Below are 26,948 nucleotides of genomic sequence, written 5' to 3'. Positions count from 1 at the left end.
AACCGTTGGGGAAGCCGGAAACGGGGTACCCCGGGAAGGGTCGTTTGAGTTAAAAGAACACCCCCTGTATCGTGTGATGCTTAGCTATAAGGCCGATACAAGGATCAGGAAGAAAAAATAAATAAAATAAATATTCAAACACAGAAACTCATTTTTTTTTTTTTTTGTGTGTACTTAATGCTGTTAGTCGTAATTACAGATGTAATAATCAACTAAAACATAAATTTATTAACAGTTACATTGATTACTACTAGCTGCAAAAAAAATTCCTGCTTATTATAGAATTTAAATCTGCATGCATGGAAAAGTGACATTTACTTTAATTTTAGAATCGATGACATATAATGTAAAGAGTAGAAAAGAGACAAATTGCTTAACTGAAAGAGAGAACTAAAATTGAGTGCAAAGAAATTAAAAATCCTACAAATTGATAAAATTAACTTATTTAAAATTATCTGGTGAAATGAGAATTTTATGATAAGGATAAATATACGATGTAGTTGCTACTTGTGAAATAACTTTCTTTCAAAATGGGAAGTATTACTACCCAACGGAAAGCTTTGTTTCCATACTTAACTATTTTTTTTAAAAATATGATACAAATCCTTTGTACGACGATGTTATATGAGGATATATTTTGACATTTAATTAAAAAAAGAGAGTTATAAAATGGTACATAACCCTTATTTAATTAAGTGTGATTTTATTTTTTTGGAATGTTGTTACTAATTTTAAATACAGGACTAATTAATTTTTATCTGTTATAGATAATTGCCATCTACAAAAGAACAATAATTAAATTAAAAGAAATTAAGCAATCGTTATAATATTATTTCTTTTACGTTTCAATAATAGAAGATTGACGAGAAAATCTAATTAATTTAATATATTAAGTACAATGACAGTCATTATATGCAACAGTCACAAATGAACGATAAAACTCAGTTTTAATCTAATTTCATCTTTTTACGATCGGTTTAAAGAGAAATCCAAGAAATACTTTTATAAACTGTTGTTTCAATATGCTCAGGAAATATAATGAAATTAGAGATTGTAACTTTATTACTGATTAACTCACAAAAAAGAGTAATTATACATAACAAATTTCAAAATTTGGTGTAAATATTCTTTGTACATCTCAGTGTTGCATCTCCATTGAAGCAAGAACTGTTGTTTTTGAAAATTCGATTTGAATCCATTTTTATCTCTTTGCGGCGAGTAAGGGAAAAATCCCTTCTTAATGGTAGTTTAGTATTAAGCTGAAAATCCTTCCTAGATTTCAAGTTGTCCGGGTTTTTCTGGAAATCAATCGACATTCCTTTTCAAATCCTATTTAGTTTAACGTCAGAATTACCATTCTCATTTTTATACATATATAAACGTTTACAGTTTGAATGGTACGGGGTGGATAGAATGTATTAAGTTAATTTTTTCTATCGAATTGAGTTATTCAGTGCGATCTCTTTTTTGTTAAGAGATTTGTAACAGTTATTACTTTTCTTATAAATACAGTAAGAAATAAGTTTTTTTTTTGTAATTTTTGTACATGTAATACTTTAATTTACAAATGTTAACATTTACTTCATATTTATTTATTTATTTAGTTTCGATGTTTTGTTTACAGTTACTTTTATTAAGTATCTCCAACTGAAATTATTTCCGATTTGGATAGCAGATAGTTTGCTTTTTAAGTTCATATAATTATGGTAAGATTAGTAGTTTAAATATCATTAGCCTACTGCTTTTGTAAAATGCCCTATCTTATATACACAAAGTAATAGATACACATTTGGTTGTGGCGTCTTATTGTAGATTATCTACTTTAGACACTTCACATGATCTTGTACACTTTTATTTAGATCTCCCTTCGTTCTATTCGACTAGGGTGAATTTTGTAAGAACATACCCAGGTAGAGCAGATTCCTTAATAAACGTGTATACTATTGAAATATAATTCTACATTTTTACTTTACAACAGATACTATTAAAATAACAAACTGTTAACCAGTATTGTCATTAAGCAGTTATGAGAAAACATATGTTTATACATATGGAGGAAGATCAGTATCTATGCAGAAATTAGCTGATGATTTTTTATATTTTATGTTATTGTAATTTTGATTTTACATAACTGTTAATGTGGGTTATTAAAATTTAAATTCTGATTGTATATTGTATATTATTTATAGAATTTGTTACTCTTTTATTTAGTTTGTTTTATCGTTTATAAGTATTAAGTAAATTTAAGTTAAAAGGCATTCTGTGTGAGGATTTGTGTGTAAAACAGAATAAATATATAAAAATAGTATTTAATTTCGCTAATTCCTCTGTATCTACTGATTAATGTTAAAAATCATTAGTTATTATAATATATAACATATTATATTATAGAATCATTATCTGTGAACGACTTTATTACAGTTGCCTTTTGGTATGGCTCATACTTTCTGTAAACAGACGTTTATTAAATTTTAAAATTCATAAAATGTCATAGATGATGAAGGGGAAGTGGGACTGAACTGATACTTTTTAAATGTGAAGATATGGAGAAAGTAAGATGAACGGATAAAGTGAGGGATTAGGAATTAATGAACATGTATAAAGAAGAAATAGCAAGTATGTTTGTAGTACAGAAAAGAAAAGAAATTTGATCAGGATATGTGGTTAAAGGAAGTAAAATCATGACAACTGTATTGGAAGGGTCAGAAAAAGTAAAAAGAATGTAAGGTAGAAGAAAAATAAAGTTAGCAGTTGAGGTGAAGATTGGAAATTACAAGAAGACATAGGAGAATACTTGGGATAGGGATAGATGGAAAAAACAGTGGCTTAAGAGACCTTCCACCAGGTAGATCACCAGATGATGATGATTATTTTCAGAGAATCTACTAAAGTTAGCATCCACTTTACGCTTAGGATTTTCTCCAAAAATTCAGTATATATTAAATTTGTAAATTTAGTGGTGCTAAAAAGTAATTCAAATTTTTTTCTAAATAGCAACAACTCTTACACATAAGGTGTATTGAATGAAATATATAATTTTTGTTATTGAAAAGATAAATTGAAAAAGTGATAGAGGGGTGAATAAACAGATCTAAAATTGCGATACTGGGAAAAATTCTAGTTATCAAGTAGCTGAAAAAAAGAAAACCACGTTAAAAAACTGAAAAATACAAGGAAAGCATAGAACTGATAATGAGAGAATTTTATTAACACTATCAAGAGAATGAAAAGTATTCTGAAAGTGACTTTTATGTTACTGAAGGATAACAGTATGTTTTTTGAGGTAGATATTGAAAAGAACGGTAGAAGTGTGAAAAGAAGAAGAAGGAACAATTATTACGCACTGTACAGAAAACCTGCATGTGTAAACATGAAAAGGAAAATGGAAAATTGAACATAATTTACAAGCAACAAAATCGGAAAAGGCTAAAAAACAGAATAAAATATAACTTACCAAAAATTAAAGCTACAATCCAAATGATGATAATAGCTGTTTTTGCTCTACTTGTAGTCGATTTAAATTTTAGTGGAAAACATATAGCATACCATCGGTCAATTGATATGAATGTTAACGTTAGCACTGACACAGCGACTGATACTGTCTGAAAAAATAAAAAAATAAATGTTAGAAAATCGAATTTAAAAAAAAAATGTTTTACATAAAAATATAAATTTTTCTTTATCTCTGTTGATTGTAATCAAATTAAAATAAGTAAATATCTTCTTGTAGAAGTCTAGCTAAATGGTTTATCGTTTATTGGAATACTATAATTCCAGGACTAAAAATAAGATTTCTATAGGAAGCCTGAATAGTTCTGTAGCTTCTAAAGGTTAAGTTTGTATTTTTATTTTCTATTATTTTTTTTAGGCATATCCATTACACAAATTTAGAACTTTAGCAAAAAATAACATAAAATAAAAATTTTATAGCGTAGCGTGTGAAAAATGCCAAGACTGACCGAGATTTCGAACCTGGAACCTTTTGAATGAATGACAACGATGATAACAGTCTCACCACAGCAGTTAAAAAATATGAAAAACAGTAAAATTTTTCTCCCTGGATAAATGCCTTTTCGTTTAGGAGATATTCTCCCTGCTGTTTATCTTACATTTGAAATAAACCTCTGAGTAGGTCTGTTTTCTTCTCCTGTGATTTCTCCTGTCGATAGGTTGACATTTTCGACATCCCTTACGTATCTTGCTTTAGGTTTTGTGGCTATAACCTGATCCACATTCGGACCATGCAGAAAGTAGAGGAAATTATGGAACTAATGCATCGTTAGTATTATTGTTTAGAGCACAACTTGTGAATTTACAAGTCTCCGGGTATTATTAACCCAATATACACGGTTATCATAAAAGAATGGTGCGGTTTCAGTAATTCATAGGAAGATTGCAGGGAAATTTCTAGATGTTATATTGGTATCCCTGAAAGTCTCCAACCCAAAAGTTTGTTTATCAGCAGTTGTAACCACAACGTCAGTTCTTGTACTGTTGTTGCGGTGAGTTACTATGTTTTCGGATAAAGACAAAGTAAAGTGTGTTTTATTGATGGCAGAATTAAAATCCGTAATTTTAGTTCAACGTGCGTTTCGACGTGAATTCGGAAGACATCCACCACACAAAAATAACATAACACGTTGGTTCAAACAATTCGAAGAAACTGGTTCAGTTAAGAAACAGAAATCAACCGGCAGACCAAGTGTACCAGACGAAACGGTTGAACTAATTAGACAATCGGCAATTAGAAGTCCTGGGATGTCCATACCCCGTCGAAGCGTCGAATTAGGTATTCCAAAATCAACAGTTAACAATGTTTTACATAAAACACTGAAATTACACGCTTATAAAATCGAGATACTGCAGGAATTGTAACCCGATGATGGTGTAAAACGTTACAATTTCGCTGTTGAAATGACGGACAGAATAAGTGAAAACGAATCATTTTTAGATGATATAATTTTTACAGACGAAGCTACATTCCATGCGAATGGATGTGTTAACAAACACAATTCACGAATATGAGGCTCTGGAAACCCACACGCAATTATTGAGAAACAACGCGATTCGCCTAAACTTAATGTTTGGTATGGTGTGATGAAAAATCGTGTAATAGGGCCTTTCTTCTTTGCTGAAAAAACAATTAATGGAATTGTGTATCTTGACATGTTAACCAATTATTGCTTCCCTCAGCCGGATGAACTCGAAAACATTCATCAACTTCATTTCCAACAAGATGGTGCTCCCCCGCACATCAATGCATTGGTTACGGACGCTTTGAAGGAAAAATTTGGAGATCGATGGATAAGCCGGCAAAGACCCATACTTTGGCCTCCATGGAGTCGAGTCCTGACACCTTGCGATTTTTTCTTGTGGGGGTACATCAAAAGCGTTGTTTACACACAAAAAATTCGCGACCTAAACCACTTAAAAACAGGATTAACGAAGCAATGACAACCATTAACAAAGAAATGTTATCTAATGTTTGGAGAGAAATTGAGTATCGTTTGGACATTTGTCGAGCGACTAAGGGCGCATATATTGAAATTTATTAATTATGTAAAAAATGTTTGAGACGACAAATTTGAAAAATAAAAAACAAACTGTAAGTAATTCTGTTTTAATTTAAACCATGTTCAAAACCGCACCATTCTTTTATGATAACTCTGTATAATGTTTTCGCGGTCCCCATATGACTAATCTCTACTATGCCTATCGGGTGACACGGAATTCCTTGTAATACAATACAATATCATAAATAATTAAAAGATTTGGTATTATCTGATTTTATAAGAATTGTTATACAATTTAAATTATTAGATTAATATCGATTAATCTGAAAACATTTATCTTGCAGATGAATTGTCATTAAACTGAGTCAACAGATACACTCCAATAACAAGGGAAAAAAAATTTAACGTTTTAACGTAACGTTTTAATAATTATTAACGGATAGTAACGTTTTATATTTTATTATAAAATAAAATATAAAACGTTACTTCAGCACTTGCTGTTATTTTTATGTTTACAATCAAACTTTTACCCTAATTTTATGCTTCATTAGCATTCAAAGTACAATTAAATAAATATAACTTTTCTGTTTTTATACAGAATTTTAGTATTTTCAACAATTGAAAGTTTTGCATTTAGTTCAGTTATAAAATATTAAAACCAGAAATTCGTATATTCAATGTTAAAAATAATGCTTCTCCATATAAAATTCAAATTCATGAGTTTTATTTAAACTATTAATTATGTATTTCAAACTATCCCTTGATATGGTTTTATTTTCACTTTTATTCTAAAAGTAATATATTCAAAAGAAAAAAAAAATTTTTAGGGAAAAGAATAAATTTTTAATTTGTATTAATCTATTTTCAGCAACTAATATTAATGCCATTTCAGCTTGGCCTTTAAGTATGGGTTCTCGTATGAGGAACCAATATAATAAAATATTTGTAAATGACATCTTAGGTTCAGTTTAAAAACTTTGTAAGAACACTTATTTTGCATTATGTAACATTAATAGATGGATAAAATTCTATTGATAAAAATACGATATTCATTTAATATGTAACTTACATAATTTTATCAATTTTTTCGGTAATAATTAAATTTAAAATGTATAATTTAAAATCTTATAAATAATAAAAAAAGGGAGAGTAAAAACCTCTTTCTTCTTTTTAAAACCGTTCATTCATGATTACCGATTTATATATTACAATCCTAATAAAAAAGATACTTGTTTAAAGTTTTGAGACGTGAGTGGATAAAAAATAAAAGAATATTTGAATAGTGTAGAATAAATACAAAGGAACTAAAGTTTTCACCTGGTTTTATTTATTCATAATTATTTACCTCTTGTAAATTTTTTAATATTCTTACAAAAACAAAGTAACCTTAAATTGGAGAGATATAAAACTTAAAAGTTTTTGCTATTACTCAAAGGATAAATGGATTTTGACCGTTAGGTCAAATATGGAACGAGGATATCACAAGTGAAATCAATATCTGTTTTTTGACTGCAAGAGTTGTTAATCACAATAATTAATGCAAGCAGAATTTAGAAGATATACCGAAAGGGAGGATAAACCTGAAGGTTTCTATTACGTTACAGAAGTAATAAAATATGGTCCAACCACGCAAGACATGGAAATGGCTAATAGGTTTTTAGAAGCTAACGTTCTCTAGAAAATATGCTTTATTACTGTGTAAATAAATCGTTTTCTATTTTAGAACTCGTGTAAGTCTAAAAAATCTGATGCGTACACCACATGACTTCCTTGTACGTCTATTAAATTACATATACACATTTTTTGAAATGAAGTACTTAAAATTTTATTTTATCAATAACGTCTAATATTATTCCATATTTTTTTATTGTTATTATTGAATTATTATTTATTGTAAAAAACTGTTAACAATCAGAGTTTAATAATTATTAATAAATCAATACATATAAAGTAAAAAAAAAGTTAAAAAAAGGAAATGATCGAATTTGAAACGATTTACCTTCCCCTTTTAAGATCCAAATATTTCATTAATTAAAATTTAATTTGGCTATAATTCTGAAACCGATAAAAGTACCTCTTACGATATCATTAAAAAGCTTTCAATGAGGGTTTATTACTGCAGTTAAGAAAAAGTTCAAAATACAATTTTTTTGGATTTTGGGCTTTTTTGGACACTTTTGGTCCAGTCGATTGCAATCAAAAGGGAAGGTGTACAACTCAATGTTACAACAGTCCAAAATCCAAAATTTCAACATCCTGCGGCTAATCGTGTTTGAGATATGCGAGATACATACGTAGATACGTACAGACGTCACACCGAAACTAATCAAAATCTGAAAACCGAAATTTTTCGCGATCATAATACTTTCTTTACTTCGTACAAGGAAGTAAAAAGAAAAATTCAGAGAAGAAAGATTTAGAATAAAACTCTATCATAAAACTTAATTTAAATGATATGAAAAATAATTGGCGACAGATAAGATGAGAAAATTTGAATATCTCTATTTTTACATTTTGTTGGGTTTAAAATACTTTTTATTTTTTTGGTAATAATCTGGAAAATTTTAGTGTAAATAATTTCTTTAACTATACAAAAATTAAAGTGTATTTTATAAGGATCTAAATATTGAAGGATACTGAATCATAGTGCGGTTGTCTAGTCTATCGACGTTTATCATCCACAGGGACACTACAGCTGCTAGAAAAAGATTTGATATCAATTATTAATAAATTAATTGTTTTTTGGATGGACTTAATACATAAACGAACTGCAAAATAATGTAGCTAGAAAATAAACTGATTGTGAAATATTTTTTAATAGTGAGTGCTATATTTTTACATAATAATAATAATAAAATCGAAAATAACTTGGATGGGATTAAAAATTACGTAACGTAAATATTATGTTTCGTAACGATGCAAATATTTTTTCTACTGAGAATTGAACAACTTATATATTGGGTGGTAGTCAATTTTATATTTATTAATGCCTAGTATTACATTTTTTTAAATAAAATAAAATTAAAAATAAATACACTAATCTTAAAAGATATTGTAACAAGACCGGTAGAGTGGGCCTAGGTAACGGATTTCTATCAATTATTATAAATAATAATAATAATAATAAGTGTTCTCCCCAAAGGCAGGTTTTCATATGGCCGCACTCGATTCTGTGCCATCCTTTTCATTTTGTAATAACTTCTTCCCTTTTTGTATTGTCTATCGTTTTCATTCTTCTCCGGCCTCTTGCTTTCCTCCCCGTTTTAAATCCTTCCAATGCCGTTACCAACAGGCAGTAACGTCTCAGCCAGAGTCCCAATGAACTGCATTTTCTTCTTTTTATAATTTCAATAATCGTCCTCTCTTCTCCTACTCTACGAAGCACCTCCTCATTCCGAACTCTCTCCGTCCAGCTGGTCTTGTCCACTCTTCTCCGAAACCATATTTCAAAGGCCTCCAATCTTCTCTCCTCTCCTTTCTTAATAGTCCGTGTTTCTGCCCCATAAAGAGCCACACTCCACACAAAACATTTTGCAAGCTTTTTCCTTAGTCGCAGATCTAGTTTGCCACATAGCGCTCTCCTCATTTTGCTGATAGCTTCCTTGGCTCTAGCAATTCGTACTTCAAATTTTTGATCACACTTCATAACTTCCTTACCGATACACCGCGAGTACTTGAAGGATGCCACTTGCTCAACCTTATTTCCCCCAAATCTAATCGTTCCCCTTTTGGTTGATTTCCTAATTATCATGTTTTTTGTCTTCTTTGTATTTATCTTCATCCCATTCTCCTCGCAGGTTTGATTTATTCTTCTCAACATTTCATTCATGTACTCATTCTCTGCCAACATTGCCATGTCATCAGCGAACCTAACGCACTCTTTCCTCCTTTTTCCAATATTTACACCCTTATTACCAGTTAGACTCTTTTCAATTATCGCTTCTAGGTAACAGTTGAACAGAGTCGGTGACATGCAACATCCCTGCCGCACCCCTCTCCAAAGTTTGCTTTCCTCCGATAACTCATTTCCAATCTTTATTTTTACCTTCTGTACTCCACATGCTTTCCTGTTCTTCATTTCCTTTAAGGATTTTTCTACCTGTCTCTATATAATATAACAACCTTTCTCCTCCTCACACACTTCCGATTCATCTTCAATTCCTAGGATTTCTGGTCTCTTGACTTCGTAAAGCCCTTCCACATATCGTTTCCATCTACCTAGAACCTCGTTCTTCCCATCAACCACCTCTCCATCTTCTGTCACTTTTTCCACTCTAGTTTTACCTTTTCTCTTTTTAAATGCCAGTTCAATAACTACTCTATACATCTCTTCAAACTTTCCTACCCTCTCCAATTTCTGAATATCCTCACACCTCTCCATCAACCATGTATTATTATAAAAGTAATAGAAAATGTAATAATGGGAAAGAATCCATAAAGAGACAAAACGGAGAACCCTTTTTTAAATAATAGGTCCATTTACAAGTGTCTTTTGTTATACTATACCTTAACACACAATGAACACCGGTTGTACGGTGAGAAGAAACCAGGCTTGGAAGTCATGGAAACAAAAGGCTCGGTTGACTGTTCTCACATTTGACTTGAGTCAAGTCTGGCAGGTAAAGCCGCTAGCAGTATAAATAACTCATCTCAATTCCCCCCCCCCCCGTGGAGAAGATCCCGCCTCGTAGCGTGTCAGGTCGCTACACCACCCACTCCGTTCCTTGTCAGCAATGGCTTTTTAACGGAGGACATCTTCTTGCCCTCAAACTGATCACATTCCACAGAGTATAAATAGCCCAGTAAGACCAGCTAAATATCAGTTCGGCGGAGTTCTGCGAGGCGGTACGGCGTTGGTCCCGCAAGGGTAATTCTGCGAGGAGTTCAGCGAAGAAAGGCTGCGAGTTGTGTGAAGTCATGTGGGTTCGACGGAGTTCTGCAAACCAGCCTAGTGAGACGTACGACGACGGTCCAGCGTGGAGAGTCACAGATGTGAGTCTGTGAGACGAGTGTGCAAGACGTTAGTCTAGCGAGGAGAGTATCCAGTTCGATACGACTAAGGTGACGCCACGAGTAATTGCAGTAACCAAGAAATACTGTCGGTGAGTTACAGAAAACTATAAGCGAAAGAAATAATGCAATAGACTTCATTCATAAACTCTTAGGGTAGACAAATAAGAAGAGATCTGCAAGTGAATTTTATAAGAGTGTTTGTTAATATAAGACTAATGGCTAAAGAGGGGAAAAACTAGCGGTTCCTTTTGTTAACGGGTATGAATACTACTTTCCATTTTATATGCCTGGGATAAATTCCGATCGATTATTTATTTTGAACTCTGTCTTACATGTAATCAGTATTATTATTTACTATTGACATTACTATCACTATTTGATGTGTAATATTTTGGTTGTTAATTCTTTGTTGATTACGTTATTTATTTTTGTCTGTTTTTATGTCATGTTTACTCTTTTGATTATGTTACTAATTATTGTTTACTACTATTATTCTGACTATTATTGCAGTTGTAATTACTATATTAATATTTGTATTCATTAACTACTTTATTATTGTCACTTATTATTATCAATATTGTATTTATCACCATTGTTACTATTATTAATTTACCTGGTTGTAATTTGAAAATTTTAAACCAATAAAATAATATAAATAACGTAATAAAGCAAATAACTGTATATATAAACATTTTAAATCGTCAACAACCTCTCAATATCCTGATCGAGCCGCGCGGAACCACACGCGACAATATTTTAAGTTGCGCGCTAGCTATAGATTGATTCCCTTAACTTACCGTTTGACAGCGCCACTAGCAAAGATGGTGACTTCGTAACAGAAAACCGTCTGTGCTTTGGAGTTTGCAAAATGTGGATCAGAAGTTACGATTCCGTAGAACGCACTGTTAAATTTATTTGCGATTCTCCGAATGACAGTAACATTGATCAATGGCATAATAAGTCTGAGACGACGGGATGTTTCTGTAGAGGGAATAAAAATTGGTAACAACTGAGGGTGTATCAAGAAAATGTTGAAGTCAGGGAGGCTTTCCCTCGTAGTCTTAAAAAAGGTGTTAGGAAGGTCAGCCGCGAACTAGCAATGGCGGTGAGGGCAGAGTGGAAACTCTAACGTATGCGTCCATAATTTACATATGTTACCGGATTTGAAGCTTACCGCAATCGAATTGTTGCAGCAAGAGGATGACGACTTACTTGTTCGATTATATTTAGTGATGAGTCAACATTTCTTTCATCTTAGTGGTCCATAATTAGTATGTTACTTACTTAGTGTTACCGTACTTGGATGTCCGCATGTAGGGATCAGAAAATCCACGTGAAATCTAAAAATATGAAACAGACTTAACAAAATTAAATGTTTTCTGTATAGTATCCCGATGGCAAGTTTACGGGCTGTTCTGTTTTGCTAAAGCAAACGTAAAAGTTGCTTATTTTAATATTCTGCGTATTTGGTCTTTCCTTAAATACAGGATGGAGCAGAGAATTCTATTTATACACAAAATGGTGCGTCTTCTCACTAAGGTAACTGTGTATGAGATCGGTCAATTAACGTTTTCCCCAACCGCTGGATCGGTCGGCATGGATTCGATGATAAAGCTTGTTTGCGTGGCCGCCATGGTAACTTGAACTGACTCCTATGTAATTTTTCATTTTGGAGTTTTATAAAGGATCTTGTGTATGCGCCTCCGCTACCTAATGATGTACTCGATTTGAGACACAGGGTTGAAGCAGTAGTCGCATCAATTACTCCTGATATGCTGATTGAAGAATGGAACGAACGTCGATTATATCCATTAAATCCGATTTATCCATTAAATCCCATCATAGCTAGGAACGGAGCGCGTGGTGTGGCGACCAAAATCGTCACAAGACAGGTGTCTTCCCCTACGCGGGACAGGATGATCACATAAAAACTTGTAAGCCAAAACTGTTAGACTTGCTGTTTCGTTCTGTTTGTGATTCGTTAGTGTAAATTCAGAAATATTACTTATTTTTACTTTTAGCGTATTTTTCTTAGATGACGCCGTTTTTTGCACCCATTTTCATCTCTATCGATCTTCTACATCCTCCAGTGCCATATTTCTGTTCTTCACTGCCTCTTACACTGTCTTCTTTCATCCTTTCAGTTGTGTCTAACCTTTTTTATTCTCACTGGCACCCGTTCGAAAATCCTCTTAAGAAGATTTAATTCATCCATCCATCGATCCTACACACATGCCCAAATCACCAAAACTGTCTGTGCAGGATATCATCCGTAATCTCTCTCTCTCCATCTTCTTATATCTTCATTCCTAACTCCGTCCAGTCTAGTCTTTCTCGTATTTCACCACCATACATCTCTGTTTCCAGTAACTTCGATCTAAACCCTTTCTTAGAGTGTAATGTTTCCGCAACATACAACATCACACTGTGTACCATGATGCTATAAATTCTTTCTTCAACTATTAAGATATTAAATATCTTTAAAATGTTGATATTCCTTTTGTACACTGTTTAAAGGTTTTCTTGTGTTATTGTTCTTATTTTCATTTAACCAAGATTCCCTCCAAGAAAATATTATATTAATTGTTAGTGGGATGCCTTAAAATAAAATAAATAATTAAACAATTTTATGCTATAAATTACAATAAAATTTATTTGTAATTAATTTATTCTATTGAATGAAATATTAGTGTAATAAATGTACGGATTATATCCAAATACCCAGTAAAAACTTTATCTGTTAAAACAGAAACTACAGTATTTTTTTAAAATTATTCAATAGATTTCAACAGATTTACGAGATAAAAATATTTTGGATTTTCTTTAAAAATAGAAAATTCAGTAAGAACAAAAAATAAAGGGAAAACGTCGTATTTTTGTTTTACATCAATGTAACGCCAACGAGCTATTTTTACATTTGTTAACATCAATTATTTTTTGAAAAGTAAACAAAAGTATAAAATAAAAAGATAATTTTATTTTATCCAGAAGCAAAATTTTTTATAGTTTGAATTAAGAATAAAAATAAACTTGAAGAGCTTTAAGGAGATACTGCGTAAAAAAAACTATTTAAAATATTTCTACTGTTATAAAAATATAGTATTTTCACCAATTGGGCAAGAAAAATAAGAAATTACTTTTAAATCGAATCGGTCGGAGATATCAAGAAATATTTTATCAACTCTATCATAAAATAATTTGTGGGGGTCTTAATGACACAAACAGCCATGTGGATTCTAAAAGTAAGTGTAATTGATTGAACAAGCAAAAAAAGGCGGAAACTAGAATATAAATTGAAACAGATAAGTATCTCATATGAAATAGATTATTGCAGATAGGGAAAAGGTGCAGAATACGAAGGAAATAAGTAAAAGAACTAAACAAACCAAATAACTAAAGAAAAAAAAATCGTGTTTTTAAATTAAATTTAAAAACTTAAGATTGACTGAGAAAGCTTTAATTTTATCTTATTTCTCTCCCTCTTTCGTGTTTTTCTCATATTTTCTACTTAACATAATTGTTAAAGATGTAAAAAAAAATATTTTCTAGGAAGTAAACAGCAACAAGAATCCATGAAATTTATTTTATTTAAAAGCGGAGAATTTGTATCTATTACATTTAACCAAGCTAGATTTAAAAATGTAATTAAAAAATTTGTGTGTATTAAAAAAAAAAAAAAATGGAAAGAACTGCATATCAAACAAAGATAAAAAGTAATTTTAAAATTTTCAAGATGAATTTTGCTTATTTTAATTTCACAGAAAAGTTAATAATGTTTTTATATGAAACATTATTGTTATTATTATTTAAAAAGCTAAAGTTTCTTTTCTTCACTTCGGTTTTATATTTCTGATTTTTGTAAAACGAACGTAATATAAACGAACTTTTACTGATTTTGTTATAATATTCTTTTTATAAGATTATTTAAAATACTTTTTCTCCGTTCAAACGTCTTTTCATCCACACTTATGTTACTATCTTTCGTATTTTCTCCAATAAAATTATATCTTTTTACGTTAAGTTTTACTCACGTAATCAAAATGAAATTAAACTCATCTTTTCTTTTACGAAATATTTATATCTAACTAGGTTCAAAATATGTTTTATTTCACAAAAGAAATTTTGAAGGGAATACACTAAAAAAATAAAAACATACTAAATATAAAAAAGGATTACTGAATTACGTTTATAATAAATTGAATTTATCTAATTCATTTTACAACGTATTTACCAAAAAGGACGTATTTACCGATGTTGCATTATTTTTTAATAAATTATATCTACAGCAAGTTTTTCATATTGTGTTTATCTAAAAACATTTTTAGCGTTTACTATGTATTCAAGAACTGACTGGATTATTTCAAACTTATTATTTCATCTTATATTTTATTACTTATTATTGGCTTAGCTTAAAATTCAGCAAACTTATTGAGTTTATTAAGTTAGAGGAGAATCCTATTAATCTGGTAATGAAAGTAACTGTTTCATACATTATTAAGCAAGTCATTACTATTTTTTAAAATAATTTTTAACAATGAATCTAATTGGCATAATATTATAATTTTTATGCCTCAAACCTTTAAAAATATCAGGAATGTAATACTGAAAAACTGAATTTTCATAAAATCACAAGTATGCATGTGAAATAAGCTATGTCTCTGAGAAAGTTTCTTTTTTTTAAAGAAACTCATTACCTAAGATGATACGGACCTAAAATGATAGTCATTACTATATCATAAGGTAGTGATACTCATTACCTAAAATGATATGATGATTATTAATCCTGAAATAACCGGACCTAGCAGAAAACCAATACAACTTTTAAATCAGTAAACATCGTTCCTCCTAAAACAAGTATTGTCAAGACCATTTTGTTACTCTATTTTTGATTACAGTCAACTAATATTGAATTGATGTTCTTGTTCAATTAGTTCCGCTAAATTGAATAATATTTCATTTGGTTTAGTTAAGAATCTTTTATTTTCCTCAAATTGAATTGATAGTGCTTTCTGTTGTAAATCTCTTGAAAAATATTTTAATTAGGCTACAAATAAGTTAACTTAAGGTATGTTTGGAACTGAATTAACCTAGGTTCTTCTAGAATATTGGCGAATTGTGTCCTCGAGCTCATTGATTATGTTCAGATTCTGAATATGTTGATGGGTATATCGCAATATTATTAGATTATATATTTAATGTTAACAAAATAGGCGATATTACAATATTGTCACTCTACTCCAGACGGTATTAAAATATCATGCGGGATATAGTTTATATCGGGTGACTGATGATACATTCTGTCTCCTAAGACATATAAAACACACATACAAGACGTCCAAGCCTATTTCCCACAGTAAGATTGAGTTTATTTTACCGAGTGTGTTGCAGCGATTTAATTATATTAATTATAAACATTAATGTAATTAATTAAATATTATTAATAGAATAAGTTGTAAATTAAACTTGAACTTTTAAAATATGTTTTGTATATTGTACTTTGTAACTAAACTGGCCCACTTTCATTAAAGTTATCAACGTATTTAAAATTTAACCTTAACATAGAGATTACTTGTGAAACTACACCTAAAATTATTTTAAAACTTAAATTTTAAAGTTTATCATTTTTAGGTTATTTGCCAGAAAGATATAAAAATTGGTGTAACAATTTTTATAAAAGTTTTTTTGTTTTAAAATGGAGTTCAGTGTAGCGAAATAAAAGAACATCGACTGTTAGGCAAAATTCAAGTTACCGCCTAGAAGTGCGATTTCGTAACAAAGTAATGAGTGGTTTCACCATTGAATCAGTTTTATATAACACGTCCGGCTATTTCGTTTTGTACTTTATTTTAATTTTTTTTATTTCAATTTCGTTGAAGACCTCAATTTGTTACATTAAGTAGAAAATGGGCGAAGTCTACTGTTTACGGAGACTAATAACAATAAACATCAAAAATTGAATTTAAAAAAATTAAAGCACGATCCAAAATAGCAAAAAAAAAAACAACTTATGGGTAATGATGTGTATGTAATTAATTAATTTTTATCTTTAATAGAACATTTCTAGAAAAAAAATGAAAAAGAAATAACTGTTATTTTACAATATTATATTTTGATGAATTCGCTGTGCAGAAGCAGGAATAAAGGAGAACGGATATTGCAATCCCTGGTATTTTCAGTTGACCGTGACTGTTGATCGAGTTAGCAATATACTGACTGAAAGATTTTATATCATGCCTTACCACACTTTTTCATAGTGCCATTCAGACGAAATCTAATTCAACATTTCATTCATTCGTTCGATTCCTTTTCTTGTAACTTTCAGCGTGAATACTGAATATTTTTAATTATATTATGAGATTGCAATTAATAATTTATTATTATTATATTTTTTAACACAAAAATTCGATTTTTAATATAATTTAAAACACTGATTGTTCTATATATAATCTAACCAATATTTTATTAATTTGAATCAATACAGTTATTGAGTGTAATACTCAACTACTATTACAGAACTATTAATAGCATTAATAGTCTATCGTCTAGCATCTATATTATCGTCTATTTCGTTAATATTAAATATATAATGTAATAATATTGCAATATATCCAACAATATATTCAATATTTAAACATAATCAGTCAGCTCGAGGACACAACTATTAATATACTCAACTATTACACAACTGCTATTTTATTTGCATGTTCTTGTTTGGTTAATTCCGCTGAATTTAATAATATTTCATTTGGTTTAGTTAAGAGTGTTTTCTGTCCCTAAAAATAAATTGATGGTCCTTCCTGCTGTAAATCTCTTGAAAAATATTTTAATTAGGCCACAAATAAGAGCATTTAAGGTATGTTTGGAACTGAATTAAAGCTAGGTTTTTTAATAACAATAAAGGCAACAGTAATAAAAATAATTATAATAAAAAACGATATTAATAAACAACAGATAATTTAATGCCGTTCCATGGTGATTATGTATGTTTCTTTTAACTCCATGCTAGTGTTCGTCGTTCTTTCGGTTTACTGTTCTTGTTTTTGTTTCTTATTGTTTTTTTTTTTGGTTTGAGTTCTGTTTCGTGTTTTTATTTCCCATTTTTATTGTTTTATTAATTTAATTAATTTAAATTATTTACATCTGAGTTGTTTACCGTAGCAACGTAGGTTAACAGTGACTATTTTTGATTCTGTTTTTACTTCTTTATATTTTGTTGGGTTGGGTGTTGTTTTTTTATTTATTTATATTCATTATAAATATTATAATTATACATATTTATATTCATTTTCTGCCCTTTTACATCTATTTTAGTTGGTAAAACTCTGTATTTACATAGTTTTACAACAGCTGTTTGTTGTTACTGTTGGCGTTGGAAGATTATCCTCTTCGTTTCTTCCGTTCAATATCGGAGAACTGCCGTCCGATCTCGAGGGGAGCGTGAACGCCGTTGCGGAGTTGTAGACCTCGCAAATGTTCGTCTGATGACTCTGAGTCTAGTGCGAGGCACTGGTTTACCTTCTAGTAAGGGCCACTGCTCGAGCTCATTAAAGGTGGTATCAGAGAATACCAGTCGGAAGAAGCATTTTAAGAGGAAAGAAGATAGGTTGCTCAGTTGGAAACCCGGATTGCCATAGCGGAGTACGCTGGTTCATACTTTTCTTCGGGGGATGATAGTACCGATCTCACGCACCGTTGTGTGATTGAAATGGAAGAGTTTGTGTTTAGAGGCAAATCTAGCCTTAAGCGATAGAAATCACTGTCTCCGCTGACACCGTCATCGTCTACCATCAAGCGGAGATCGTGTACGGATAGTGGTAGTAGTTCTATGACTTTGACTGCTGACCCGGTGATGATTCTTGTCCTGATCTCCAGGACTGTGGGGCTCAGGATGCGTGCCCGGAGCTGCTGTTCACGGTATTTGCAACTGTCCTATACGATCTATGTTCTTAAGCTGAGCTGTTTGTCAAACCGTGTCTTGAGGTTAAGCAGGATGACAAGTCCACGTCTGCGGCCCTGGTTGGTTTGGTGCAGCGGGTTAGGCTGATTATTTCCACTGATTGGCTGGATGAACTACCTCGAAAGATAGAAGCGACCGCACAGACAAAGGGGTCTGAGAATCAGAGGTCATGCAGTCTTTGTAGAGCGGGAATAAGGCCAGGGTATGATAAGGCCACTCAGACACTCAAAATCGCAGCTGACGATGTAATCAGGAAATTGGAGGAGGGCATTGATGACGACGAGGTTCCTATACTTGATGCCAAGCACTGGAGTGAGGAAATTTTCAAGATAGTGAAAATGGCTGATACTTCATTCAGAGACAAGGAAGGATGAGACGTTGTGTTAATACATGATCTGTGACTTACTGCAGGTAAACAGACGAGTAGGGCTTATCGGATAGCGTCAAGTGTCAGGAGAATGGAGGACAAGTCTGAGATTAAGAGTGGACTATTATTGGTTGACAGTCGTGGGGCCGAGGATGTATTCGGCGGGGAGGAAATAGATGTGCGAGGTACTATCTATACGATAGTAGTCAACTCAGAGGATGCAGACGGGATATTAGCCGACTGCTTCAGAAGCATCAGGAAACTAGGAGATATGAGAGTGGAAGCTCCTTTTATGTCTCCGGCTGGTAGAACTGAAGCCATCTTGAAAAGATTACCATCTTGAGTGCGATGGTAGACGGGCTGGTAAGGAGCGGATGTTATACATTGATGAGTCTACTGGAGAGCGGAAGGTGACCAGGCAAGGTGAGCCGTCACGTACATTGTCGATCAGTGCTGAGGGGCAAAGCTTCACTGTACTGTTCAAATGTGTAAAGGAAGGAGTGGACAATAGTGTGGCTGAAGTGCAATTAATTAGAAAAGAGAACGCCGATGAAGTAGAAATACGAGTCAAGGCAAAGCAAGCGAGTCTGTTACAGCAGGCCATCAGACAAAATGTTGAAGGAGTTGAGGTCAGAGAGGTCGGTCGACGAGCTCACCCTGTATACTGTTATATAAAAGATTTAGAACATGATGCTACAGCTACTGAGGTGGTCAAGTTGGTGGGGGGATATTCTAGCTGCATGAAAGCGGATTTGAGAGTTATATCCTTGCGGTCGGTTTACGGAGGATCGCAGAATGTCACGATAATGGTGCCTGGGTTTGTAGCACGTAGTTTATCCGAGGTTAAGAGAATACAGATAGGCTGGATTAATTGGAGAGTGTGCCAGAGGGAGAAAGCATTGAGCTGTTTCATGTGCGGGAGAATGGCCATAAAGCTGCAAAGTGTGAAGTGTGTGTTATAATCAAAACACGATGGTCTATCCTAGCCCAGTCGCGAAGTATTTAAGCGTGTGGCTGGACAACCACCAGTTTTTTACTATACATGTTGTGGATGCGGCGAGAAAGGGCAAAAATGTGGCGCAGGCGCTCAGCAAAAAGGAGGAAAAGGGCGGTTCTCAGACGGGGAAGAGAAAACTGTTGACCAGTGTGCACTCTTTGGTGGTGTTATATGGAGTTCCTGTTTGGCTGGGAGCGTTGTCGAGGGCCAGGAACTTGAGGCGCTTGGTTATGCAAGAACGTAGGCTAAATATACGTATCATCGCAGGGTATCGTACGACCAAGGCAGAGGCGGCATCAATTATAGCTGGTGTGCCGCCCTCCGGTAAAGCCCCTCAGGGCTCGTAACGGGGAGAGGGTGTGGCGACCGGTAACGTCACAATGTGGGTGTCTTCCCCCTACGGGGTTGGGATGGGGTGCCGCCCTTAAACTTACAAGTACAAATGAGAGCTTCAATAATGGCTGGACAGGACGAAAAGAAAGCAACTGACGGTCTCTACGTGGTTTGGCGGGATTCAGACTAAGGAGGGTTGACCTATGGACTCATCAGCGACGTTTGGAACTGAGGGGAGCGAAAGCATGGTAACACAGGCAACGTATTCACTCAGTTGCTGTCTGTACATGGATGTTTATTCCGGGACTATCTGTAGAGGATGGGCAGATGCCATACAAGTCGCTGTCATGATTGCGACGGACTGGATATAGCAGAGCATATGGCGTTCTTTTGCCCTAGATGGCGCGACTTAGTAGTGCGCCATAGAGCTCTAGTAGTGCTCGAGGGCTAGGGTGTGGGGGAAGCTAACAATATAATCGAGGTGATGCTCAGCAATAGCAACAAATCGGAATGTATCTCGACTACGTTCATATCAATGATAGGAGAGAAGGCCAATGAGGAGAGGCAACGACAGGCTGACCAGATGCTAATCGATGGAGTTTGATTACGGGGGATCAAAAAATGGTTCGGGGGGGGGGGGGGTTTGGTAGGCGTCGGGGGTTCTTCGGAGTCATCGCTGGTCGATCGTCCCCTAGGGATGCCTTCCGGTTATCCAGATTTGGATAGTAGAGTACCTGGGTGATAATGCAGGGCTGTACCTACCATATAGCTTAGATCCGGCCCTGCATGATAAGAGGGGAGGTTTTTTTAGCGGGTAAGAACCCCGCACTACCATCAGTGCGAGCCTGACGGCGGCTGGCAGAACTTTATCCTATCCATTTATATTCCTGTCCTCTTTACTTGCAAGTTCAGACCCTAGTTGAGAACGATTGACCGAGCCCTTTCATTCCCATGCATTCCTAACCTGGATCCGGTAACTCTTTTCACAGAAGAAAATTTGTTAAGGTGTGTCAACGGGCAGTATTACAAAGGACGATTGTTACACGGACCTGTTACCTTTACAAAAGGGTTTCTTTTAGCCCCTTTCTCGTTTCCTCCCATTATTATATTTTTCTACTACTTTCTTCTTAATTGGGAGGAATCCGTTGCTCAGGTCCGTTATATCGGTCTTGTTACAGTATATTAAGTATATCAGGTACTGTGAACTGTGGTGTCATTAGCGAAGGTTTTCTAGGAAAACGGACTAGACGGTTATTTGCTTCAATTTACTAAAATACATAACCTGCAGTTAAGATAAATAATTTTCAATGAGATATTACATAATTTTAATACGTATAATTAGATTCCAGTTAAACAAATTAACATAAAACCATCTAAAAATTAAAAATATTATTTAATGTTTTTTTAATTTCAAGTTTAAGAATATGACATCAACTAAAAATATCGGCAAATTACTACTAACATTTAATTTGTTTCGACTTCAAAATTTATAATTTGAATATTAATAATACTAAGTTTAATATTATTCATTGAAATTCTTAAGAAGTAGGTTTAACAAAGTTTAAATCTTAAAATTCAAATAAAAAATAACAATATTTATCTTAAAATTCGAGTACCTCTACAAAAAAGTATAAAATAGAAAAAAAAATCATTTTCTTGATAATATAGATAGACACATATTTACCTAGGGATGTAAGTAGATCAGGAAAAATTCAATCGAAATGTAAGCAAGAAATTCCTAAGAGTAGTTGTTATTCTTTTCTATTCATTATTAATCTTTTCTTCTTATCTTTGAAACAATGCGTAAAATGAACTTTATTTGAATTGTAGACTGCAACATTTAAGTAGAACAATCCATCGCTAAGTAATAAAGAGACCAAATAAAAATTAACTTCAATTCGTCGAATATGCAATTCGATATACAATTATTTGTAAAAAAAATCATCATTATTTCATTAAATTTTTACTTCCTTAAGTAAAGTATATCGCCAAAAATTTCGATTTTCAGATATCAACGAAAATATTCATTTTGATCATCCCTGAATTCATTTTGACTAGTATCGGCGTGACGTCTGTACGTACCTATATATCTCGCATATCTCAAAAATGATTAGCCGTAGGATGTTGAAATTTTGAATTTAGGACTGTTGTAACTTCTAATTGTGCAATTTTACTTCTAATTGCAATCGACTAGACCAAAGTGTCAAAAAAGCCCAAAATCCAAAACAATTGGGATGTTTTCTTAACTGCAGTAATAACCCCTCATTGAGAGCTTTTCAACGATATATAAATGATACTTATTTTCATTGGTTCTACAGTTATAGCCAAACAAACTTTTAATTAATTAAATATTTGGATCTTAGGGGAAGTCACACCAGTTCGAATCAGACTTCATCTCCTTTTTTTACGTTTTTTTAATTTAAATATATTGATTTATTAATAATTATTGATTTTCATTGCAAAAAAAAAATATGATGAATAATAATTTAAAAATTAAAGTTTTTAATGAAATAAAATTTTATGTACTTTTCATTTTAAAAGAATGTGTAAATGTAATTTAATAGGCGTACAAGGAAGTCATGTGTTGTCAACATCAGATTTTTTTAACTAATACAGTAATATTATTACATTAGGAAAGTTAATTTTCTTTATGCATTGAAAACTTATCCTCATATTGTTAGTAGTCAGATGTTAAATAAATATTTTTATAATTATAATTTTTTCATGGGTAGATTATAAATAATTTTTTTTTTTTTTTTTTGCTGAGGGAGACGGAAATGCATTTACGCACGGAGTGTCGGGCTCCCACTGATGGTATTATCTAATCACCATCAGCAGACTGCCGACGCGGAACCGTTTACTTCATTACTTTCGGCCGAGTTCTCCTATACAAGCCTGAGAAGGCCGCTACCTACTTTTCAGAGCTATCCAGGTCACCCTTCTTGGTCCTGATAATGCTGCCGACGAATCGGGCTACACTTTCTCAGCTGTTCAGATAACGGAGCATCATTGCAACCACGTTGTGGGGGCCCAGTAATCGGAGATCTGCCTCTAGTGTTACTCGATCTGCCGCTCATCAAGCACGTTTGAAAAAGATGTGATCAGCATCGTACCGTACACCGGGGCAGTAGAGATAGTCGGGAGACGGAGCTTTCCCTATGACATGGAGGTAAGCATGGAAATATCCGTGATCCGTTAAAAAGTGGGTCATGTTGCAGCTTAGTTCACGGTCTGACCAGAGAGATAAGCCTTGCGGTCCATCGTCATCGGTTCTCGTGGTCCCAGGTCTCTCACCATGCGAGAAATGTGCGAGTGCGTTCCTCGTTGGCAATAGACTCCCGGTCTTCTTCTGCCCGTCGCCTCCTGCAGGTCGCCTGACGCTTCCTTGCCAAAATAGCAATGGGTATGACGCCGGTAACCACCAGTAATGCAGGCTCGGGAACCGTCTGATAGGCGGAAGCGACTTGTAAGCCACTATGAGTTGCACATGCGCGAGCCGCTTCCGGTTTATTTCGACTTAATTTCTGGGCCCTTTTTTCTGCTCCGTAGGACAGGACGGAATGCACCGTGGAAATCAGCAATCGCCATCTGCTGGCCTACGGTCCGCCGACATTCGCCATGAGCCGGCTGAGAGCAGTTATGGCTCTCCCAGCTATGTCGGCGACTCTCCGAAGCTGCTGAGTAAAGCTGAGTTTTCGGTCAATCATCATACCGAGTACTTTGCGGCCAGAATCTGCCAGAAGTTCTCCCGGTCTCCAGAAGAGAAGCCCCCCCCGTAGTCGATGTCTTCGGTGGAGAGCCGCATAGACTTAAAGGAGAAGATAGAGCAGGGATCACCAGACGTTTATATTCCACATGCTTTTCGACGACTTACTGCAAAATTTAAAAGTTTCACCCATGTATTCACTGATGGGTCGAAGACTGCGAACGGCGTTGGTAGCTCATATATGGTCATATATGACGAATCCTACTTTTGGAGTTTATCTGCAGTAGTCAGTGTCTACACAGCAGAGTTACATGCAATTCAGCAAGCTGTTCATTATGTCAGACATTACAACGAAGAGAGAATGCTTCTCTGTTCCGATTCCTTAAGTGCAACCACTGCTTTAAGAAGTGGCTTCACGCAAGATGCACTTGTTCAGGATATATTGGCAGCATTTAAAAACCTTAACGATAACTGCAAACAATGCATCTTGATATGGACACCTGGCCACGTCGGTATTCCTGGTAATGAAACAGCTGATAAAGCAGCCAAACAAGCGGCAAACAGCAAACAAGTCGATATTGCATTAGTTCCATTAGATGACCTTAAAAACTACACTAAATAGGTCACACGAAAGGAATGGATAAAGAGGTTGGGTGCGCTTACTATGAGGCTTAATTTTTTTTTCCTGTTTAGCCTCCGGTAACTACCGTTAAGATAATTCTTTAGAGGATGAATGAGGATGATATGTATGAGTGTAAATGAAGTGTAGTCTTGTACATTCTCAGTTTAACCATTCCTGAGATGTGTGGTTAATTGAAACCCAACCACCAAAGAACACCGGTATCCACGATCTATTATTCAAATCCGTGTAAAAATATCTGGCTTTACTAGGACTTGAACGCTGGAACTCTCGACTTCCAAATCAGCTGATTTAGGAAGACGCGTTCACCACTAGACCAACCCGGTACGAGGCTTAATTGCGTTAAGAATACCTCACTTCCCATTAAAACAAAAAAAACAGTCTAACTCGTCGAGAAAAAGTAGCCTTTACAAGACTTCGAATAGGTCACACTAGACTTGCCTATATGCTAATAGGAGAACAGAGACCAACGTGTGGAACCTGTAACACATATCTCATAGTGAAATAGAAGAGTGTACGTTGTTCAGAGACTTCAGAATGAGGCTCAATCTAACCGGAAAATTGGTTCATGATCTATCATATAATAATAAAAGAAAAAAAGAAAATGATCAAGTTTCTCAGAGGAAGCGGTTTATTAGAGCCATTATGATTCATTCTTATCATGACTAATTCGTTGAAACCAATTTAATTGTGTTTGTGTCTTAACTGTGATTTGTTTTCTCTAATTTTGAGTTTTGGTGTTTTTAGTGTACTTCACGAATTTATTTAAGGATGTGTTTTAACATTTACGGGTCCTTTACACCCGTTTTGATATTTTAACGACATTTCTTCAGAAATAGATTACAAATTTTAAGTAACAACCCTATACACTCTTGTCACCTAATATTTATCTGGGGTTTTATTGTTTTGTGACAAGTCTGTTCATCTGGATGACCTGTTTGACAAGACTGGCATTTGACGTAGTCAATTTCATCGGAGAGGGAGTGCTTTTAATTTGTGCCAAGAGCTAATGACCTCCTCTGTGGCGCGAGTGGTAGCGTCTCGGCCTTTCACCCAGAGGTCCCGGGTTCGAATCCCGGTCAGCCATGGCATTTTCACACACGCTACAAATCATTCATCTCATCCTCTGAAGTAATGCTTAACTGTGGACTCGGAGGTTAAAAAAAAAAAAAAAAGAGCTAATGATCTAGTAGTGATGTACGCTATTTTAGTAAAAAAAGTAATAATAATAATAATAATATTGATTTAAGAAATTGTTCTTTTAAAGCTTGTAGAGCTGAAGAAGTCTTTAAATCCCAATATTATTAAATGCGATTAAGTTTTTTTAGAAAACATTTGAAGAGTAAATAGTGATACCGTTTTCTTAACCACTTTGTTGGATGCGTTCTACAGTAAGCTCTATGATATAAATCAGATGGCAAATAACATATTTTTTTGTAATTTTTTGATGTTCAGAAAATGCTTCTTATTATGAACTGATTTCTTTTGGTTTTGTGAAGCAACTGTGGGCCAATTAATTAAATTAATCTACAACATTCAACGTAATTTGTCATCATATTTAGAAACGAAATTTAATTTTAATCAACGTAAAAATTATTCCAAATACTGGAAAGTTCAATGATCTTTCTTAACTGCACCTCACGTATAAAATTATTTGATTAAATTTTTAAATTAAATAAGAAAAAAGAATAATAAGTTATCTGAATATAAAATTTCACGTGTAGACAGTAACAGTTTTGTACATCATCAAAGTTTAAAAAAAAGTGCTACTAAGTCTACTCAAAAACTAAAAAAAACATCTCAATCACACAACTTACAGAGAACAAAAGACAGCTTTCCAGAAAGTACATTTTAGAAAAATTTTCTATTATGAAGAAATATAAGTCACTCTTGTTTCTTACCAGAAGTAATAAAAACTGTTATTCGGAAACTTAAATGTGCTGACACCAACAAAACTATTGCTTGCAATTTAATGAATATGTAAAGTAAAAGGTGTTACTATTTAAATAAATTATTATCTAAATACGATTCCCTTTAAAAGTAATAGTAAACATTTTTTCAAAGAATTTTGATATTTATAATTATCGTCCGTTTTAAAACGTTTATATAGCAGGAATAAAAATTAAAAAACTGTAATTAAAAAGTTGAAGTATTTTATAGCGAGCTGATATTGTTTAGTTAATTTACATACTTTCTCGGAAATTAAAAGTTTTGGTTATAGATAAAAGAAAAACAACAGATTAAATTGTATTTTCAGAAAGAATATAAAAAAAACAAACCATAAAAGCATTCTATTTTAAGAAAGCAATTATTTCAAATGCCTCTTCTTTTCTGTTCTGGTTTTCCTATTTTAAGATTATCTTTGTTGTTATTAAATCTATTACACGCAAGCAATCTTCTTTTATGCGTCAAAGCTCTACTT

Source organism: Lycorma delicatula, chromosome 1 (genome assembly GCF_047948215.1).
Source record: "Lycorma delicatula isolate Av1 chromosome 1, ASM4794821v1, whole genome shotgun sequence".
Taxonomy (NCBI): Eukaryota; Metazoa; Arthropoda; class Insecta; order Hemiptera; family Fulgoridae; genus Lycorma; species Lycorma delicatula.
Note: the sequence above shows the minus strand (reverse complement) of the source record.